Consider the following 7,209-nt stretch of genomic DNA (forward strand, 5'->3'; position numbering starts at 1 on the left):
TTTCTTTAAATGATATTCTTTTAACTGAATCTATATTTTTGATGTTTTATACTCTCCATATTTTTGAAGAGTTTTCAAAGAGTAAATCGAGAATACGCTTGCATTTTATTTCATTAGTTTTAGCGCCTGCTGTGGTGACAGCCCCCCTAGTCGGACCACCAACGGCCGCGATGTCCGGCGGTGCAGCACCTGCTGTGGCCGGCCCCGTGGGCCCCCATTAGCTGATTGCCAAGTGTTTTTCTGAAGATGCTTGAGATAGACTTGACCCCTGGAATTCCGTATGAAAAAAAAAGATAAAGGCAAAAAGATTGTCGAGTTTATGGTAGTAGAAACCCGACAAACTTTGACCGTTGTCATGTTTCCATCGCCTGGTCATTGGTGGGGTCCATCTGTCAGGCACTGGCGAGTTTATTTCGGGCAGAACTCGGCTAATGTGCACTGCCGAGTTTCTTTCTTTCGCCGGGTACCTTTTCATGGCACTAGGCAAACGTCGAAGTTTGGCGAGTTACACGTCACTGTCAAGTCCAATTATCAAGAAACTCGGTAGACACATTACTTCGTCGAGCTCCCGATGAACTGAACTGAGCTAAGCCATAGAACTAGGCAAAATCCCATATTCCAGTAGTGTGACCTCATATCCTAGGATGACCTCAGCGCTTACATCAAGTACTAGGATGACATCATATCTGACCTCGCTGTTTTAAACAAGGTTTAAGGCTGGTCATAGTGGGGAGTAACTTAGACTAGTAACATGCATATGTTACTAGTCTATGTTACTACCTCTATAGTGCATAGTATCATAGATTAATATCATAGGTGGTCTCATTTATTGTCATACATGACACATAGTAGCATCACATTTATTATATTACAATATCTACCTATGTTACTATGACCATCTCTTTCTTCTTTAATTGCCTGCCACATAAGCATGTTTGCGAGTCCCAAGTGCATGATACTACTTATATTACCCCCACTATGGCCAGCCTAATCCTACAGACTCCAATCCACTCTAGATGTAATAGAAAAAAAAACTCTAATATCTACTCGCTCCGTCCGCGAATAAGTGCAGATCTAGCTTTTGTCCTAAATCAAAGTTTTAAAACTTTGATCAACTTTATAGGGAAAAGTAGCAGCATGTATGACACTAAATTAGTATCACTAGATCCATTTTGAAATGTACTTTCGTAATATACCAACTTGATGTCATATATGCTACTACTATTTTTTATAAAGTTGGTCAAAATTTTAAGACTTGACTTGGAACAAAACGTAGAAGTGCACTTATTCACGGACGGAGGCAGTATAGAAAAGAAGCAAATTCCAGCAATCACCCCATCACAATGTGCTCGGCGCCTCGTACTGAGCTTGTCAACTTGGTGCATATGATTAACACTAGCTAGCTAGCTAGTTAGCTAGGTTCATGTGGTGTAGTAATGGCTAGGAACGTGATATATAGATGGTAAAAGTCAGCTCGGGGCGTGTAGGAGAAGCATAATCGCACGGTGACCTCCCTGGCCAAGAGCTATATAAATGCAGCTACCTAGCTGCTCAACATGCATCGAAAGCGGGAGGGCAAGCGCAAGTAGCTCAACATGACGCGTTGTTTTGGAAATTCTGGATTTCCAAATGAGTGCCTGATATACCTCTATACGCGAAGTACCCCAGCCTTTATGTCATTGCCTATGATCCTCACATCCTCATCAAAGACTCATTTTTCAATGACTACCCCAACATTACCTTCCTGTGCAATCTCGAAGCTTCGAGTAGCTTCTTGGTGAAATCGACTTATGCTAAATTATTCACTCGTGCGTGAATATCAGTTTCACCAAAAGCCCACCTCAGTCCCCTAAATTATTCTCTTCCTGTGGCAAGCATCCAAGGATCGCCTCCCCTCAGCCCCATGCAAAAACGCCATGGACTGGGAAATGGTTTATGTATGATGTGTGGGGCACTCAAAGACGTCGAACACATCCATTTGCAGTGTGCCCCGACTTTGTTCTTGTGGAGCTGCGTTAGAGAGATCTTCGTTGTAACTTGGATCCTCGCTCGTTCAACGACATACTTACGCTGCTAGCGGGTACTCGAGGGCAATCATTGCGGCTCCCTTGGCGCTCGATTGCGGCTCTCGCTTGGGCACTTTGGACTCGCGGCAACAAACTTTCCATTGAAGGGAAAATTCCTAACACTAGTAGAAAAGGGGGCAATGGTCCAGGCCGGGTCAGCCCATTAGTCCCGATTCAATCCAGAACCGGGACCAATGGGGGCATTGGACCCGGTTCATTAGCCCCGGGGCCGGCCGGACCACGTGGGCCATTGGTCCCGGTTCGTCTGGACCTATTGGTTCCGGTTGGTGGGACGAACCGGGACCAATGCGCCTCGCTCTTGGCCCACCACCATTGGTTCCGGTTGGTGGCCTGAACCGGGACCAAAGGCTGCCTTTTAGTCCCGGTTTGTGGCACGAACCGGGACCAATTAGTTGCCTATATCTAACCCTCGCCCGCGAGCAGAGCACTCCCAGTGCTCTGTTTTTCGTGACCGGCAAGGGGAGAGCTTTGTGGTGCTCTAGCTCAACTCCTATGCACACGAGGTGTTCGATGGAATGCCCGAGCCACACTACTTAAGCTTTCTCCTCTTCAAGCTCGACCTCCAAGCTCCATTTTCCTCAATATTTGTCTAGGTTTAGTGGTCTGTCACGTCCCGTCCCCGTCTTCACCGCCGTCGATCGCCCCCGCCGATCTCGTCGCCGGCACCACTGTGGTGAGCCTCTTGTTCTTATCTTCTTTCTGAAAGGAAAAAAAATCTTACTTGTATATTTATATAGATACTTGTATAATTTTCTTACTTTTATTATTGCATCTTATATAGTGCGATGGTTTTGGTATCCGCCCCCGTCGGCCCTCGTCCTGTCTATGATTCAGATGTGGTATATATTATCTTTTCATAACTATTGGTTCATTTATAGTTTATGACAATTATGTCGACCAACGTGACATAGATTTTACTTATCTAGGAGGTTGTTGAACCGGAAATTCCAACCGACCCTATTGTCGAGAGGTTAAATTTAGTTGAAGAAGAAAACAATTTGTTGAAGGAAAAAATTAGAAAAATTGAGGAGGAGAAGATGATATTGGAGTTGCATGTTGCGGATGTCGTCGATGATCGCAAGATCAAGATGGATGCAATGCGCTTGAAGATTAGAAAGATTAGAAAATATGCCATTCATACCGAGGCTTGGTATCATTATGCCGTTGGATCAGTTGTTACATTGGTTGCGATTATGATCGCATTTCTTTTCGCATTGAAATGTTTTACATAGTTTCAGTGTATGGTTTCATTAATTTAGATGCTCTGTAGAGCTTTATGTTGTTAGATGAGAACTATGTATGTACTTTGGTTTTATGTGATGATAAACTTCTATTAATTTGGTCACTTAATTATCTATTCATGATGTTCTGTAATGATTTTTGACACACTTAATTATATATAATGCACGCAGATGAACCGGCAATGGATGTACGGTTCAAGACACACCTCCAAGTACATTAAGGGCGTGCATGATTTTCTCGAAGTGGCTGAGGCAAACAAGCAGAATGGTTTTATGTGTTGTCCATGCCCTATATGTGGGAATACGAAGTCTTACTCTGACCGGAAAATCCTCCACACCCACCTGCTTTACAAGGGTTTCATGCCACACTATAATCTTTGGACGAGGCACGGAGAAATAGGGGTTATGATGGAAGACGATGAAGAAGAAGAGTACGATGACAACTATGTGCCCCCTGAATACGGTGATGCTACTGAAGATCAAGAGGAACCAGACGATGTGCAGGATGATGCTGCAACGGGTGAAGCTGATGAAGATCAAGAGGAACCAGACGATGTGCTCAATGATGATGATCTCCGCCGGATCATTGTCGATGCAAGGACGCAATGCGAAAGTCAAAAGGAGAAGCTGAAGTTCGATCGCATGTTAGAGGACCACAAAAAAGGGTTGTACCCGAATTGCGAAGATGGCAACACAAAACTCGGTACCGTACTGGAATTGCTGCAGTAGAAGGCAGAGAATGTTGTGCCTGACAAAGGATTTGAGAAGCTACTGAAAATATTGAAGAAGAAGCTTCCAAAGGATAACGAATTGCCCGACAGTACATACGCAGCAAAGAAGGTCGTATGCCCTCTAGGATTGGAGGTGCAGAAGATACATGCATGCCCTAATGACTGCATCCTCTTCCGCGGTGCGTACAAGGATCTGAACGCATGCCCGGTATGCGGTGCATTATGGTATAAGATCAGACGAGATGACCCTGGTGATGTTGACGGCGAGCCCCCCAGGAAGAGGGTTCCTGCGAAGGTGATGTGGTATGCTCCTATAATACCCCGGTTGAAACGTCTGTTCAGAAACAGAGAGCATGCCAAGTTGATGCGATGGCACAGTGAGGACCGTAAGAAAGACGGGAAGTTGAGAGCACCCGCTGACGGGTCGCAGTGGAGAAAAATCGAGAGAAAGTACTGGGATGAGTTTGCAAGTGAGCCAAGGAACGTATGGTTTGCTTTAAGCACGGATGGCATTAATCCTTTCGGGGAGCAGAGCAGCAATCACAGCACTTGGCCCATGACTCTATGTATGTATAACCTTCCTCCTTGGATGTGCATGAAGCGGAAGTTCATTATGATGCCAGTTCTCATCCAAGGCCCTAAGCAACCCGGGAACGACACTGATGTGTACCTAAGGCCATTAGTTGAAGAACTTTTACAACTGTGGAGTGGAAACGGTGTATGTACGTGGGATGAGCAGAAACAGGAGGAATTTAACCTAAAGGCGTTGCTGTTCGTGACCATCAACGATTGGCCCGCTCTCGGTAAACTTTCAGGACAGACAAACAAGGGATACCATGCATGCACGCACTGTTTACGTGACACCGATAGTATATACCTGGCAAGCTGCAGGAAGAATGTGTACCTGGGCCATCGTCGATTTCTTCCGACCAACCATCAATGTCAAAAGAAAGGCAAGCATTTCAAAGGCGAGGCAGATCACCGTAAGAAGCCCGCCATGCGTACCGGTGATCACGTACTTGCTATGGTCAATGATTTACACGTAATCTTTGGAAAGGGTCCCAGCGCACTAGCTGTTCCGAGTGACGCTGGGGGACACGCACCCATGTGGAAGAAGAAATCTATATTTTGGGACCTACCCTACTGGAAAGACCTAGAGGTCCGCTCTTCGATCAACGTGATGCACGTGACGAAGAACCTTTGCGTGAATCTGCTAGGCTTCTTGGGCGTGTATGGGAAGACAAAAGATACAACTGAGGCACGGGAGGACCTACAACGTTTGCACGAAAAAGACGGCATGCCTCCAAAGAAGTATGAAGGTCCTGCCAGCTATGCTCTTACCAAAGAAGAGAAGGAAATCTTCTTTGAATGCCTGCTTAGTATGAAGGTCCCGACTGGCTTCTCGTCTAATATAAAAGGAATAATAAATATGGCAGAGAAAAAGTTTCAGAACCTAAAGTCTCATGACTGCCACGTGATTATGACGCAACTGCTTCCGGTTGCATTGAGGGGGCTTCTACCGGAAAACGTCCGATTAGCCATTGTGAAGCTATGTGCATTCCTTAATGCAATCTCTCAGAAGGTGATCGATCCAGAAATCATACCAAGGCTAAGGAGTGATGTGGTGCAATGTCTTGTCAGTTTCGAGCTGGTGTTCCCACCATCCTTCTTCAATATCATGACGCACGTCCTAGTTCATCTAGTTGACGAGATTGTCATTCTGGGCCCCGTATTTCTACACAATATGTACCCCTTTGAGAGGTTCATGGGAGTCCTAAAGAAATATGTCCGTAACCGCACTAGGCCAGAAGGAAGCATCTCCATGGGCCATCAAACAGAGGATGTCATCGGGTTTTGTGTTGACTTCATTCCTGGCCTTAAGAAGATAGGTCTCCCTAAATTGCGGTATGAGGGGAGACTGACTGGAAAAGGCACGCTTGGAAGGGACTCAATAATATGCAGGGACGGATATTCTTGGTCTCAAGCACACTACACAGTTCTACAGAACTCTACCTTGGTGACCCCATATGTCGATGAACACAAGAACAGTCTGCGCTCCAAACACCCGGAGCAGTGCGACGACTGGATTACATGTAAACACATCAGGACTTTCAGAAGTTGGTTGGAAGCATGTATCAGAGGTGACAACACTGTTTGTGATGAGCTGTACTTGTTGTCCAGGGGACCATCTTTGACTGTATTGATTTGGAAAGGATATGAGATAAACGGGAATACATTGTACACGATTGACCAAGATCAAAAGAGCACCAACCAACATAGCGGTGTTTGCTTTGATGCAACAACTGAGAGGGGAAAGGACACATATTATGGTTACATAGTGGACATATGGGAACTTGACTACGGACATGATTTTAAGGTCCCTTTGTTTAAGTGCAAATGGGTCAATCTGTCAGGAGGCAGGGTACAAGTAGACCCACAGTATGGAATGACAACAGTGGATCTGAAAAATTTTGTGTACACTGACGAACCGTTCGTCCTAGCCAATGATGTGGCACAGGTTATCTATGTGAAGGACATGTCTATCAGACCGAGAAAGAGAAAAGATAAGGAAGCGAATACATCATACGATGAGCCAAAGCGCCACATAGTTCTTTCAGGAAAAAGGGACATCGTGGGAGTGGAGGACAAGACAGACATGTCTAAAGATTATGAAAAGTTTCATAAAATTCCTTCCTTCAAAGTCAAGGCTGACCTCAGCATCCTGATAAACGATGAAGATTATCCATGATTACGGCGCAATAAGCAAATGACAAAAGTGAAGAAAAAGTGAAGACTTTCTCCCGCAACTATTTTGATGATACCATGCCAACTTTGTAACTGACGAGTATGATACCATTGTCCGTTTTGTACATGCACATGCTATGTGGGTCAATTTATGATACCATGCCAACTTTCAACTTTTTCAGAGTTCATTTGAAATGCTTTAATGTCTTATGGTTCGGCCCTCGTAATAATTAAAAATAGCAACCATAAGTATTTTGTTGTAAGTAGAAACAAAATAAAATAAATAAAGCAAAAAAGAAAACAAAAAAACAAAAAAAGTGTTTTCAATCTTGAAAACTAATGGCACTAATAGAAAGTTTATAATTTTCCTAAAACTAAAAGCAAAAACAATTAAAAAATAGAGCA

This window comes from Triticum dicoccoides, chromosome 1B (assembly GCF_002162155.2).
Source record: "Triticum dicoccoides isolate Atlit2015 ecotype Zavitan chromosome 1B, WEW_v2.0, whole genome shotgun sequence".
Taxonomy (NCBI): Eukaryota; Viridiplantae; Streptophyta; class Magnoliopsida; order Poales; family Poaceae; genus Triticum; species Triticum dicoccoides.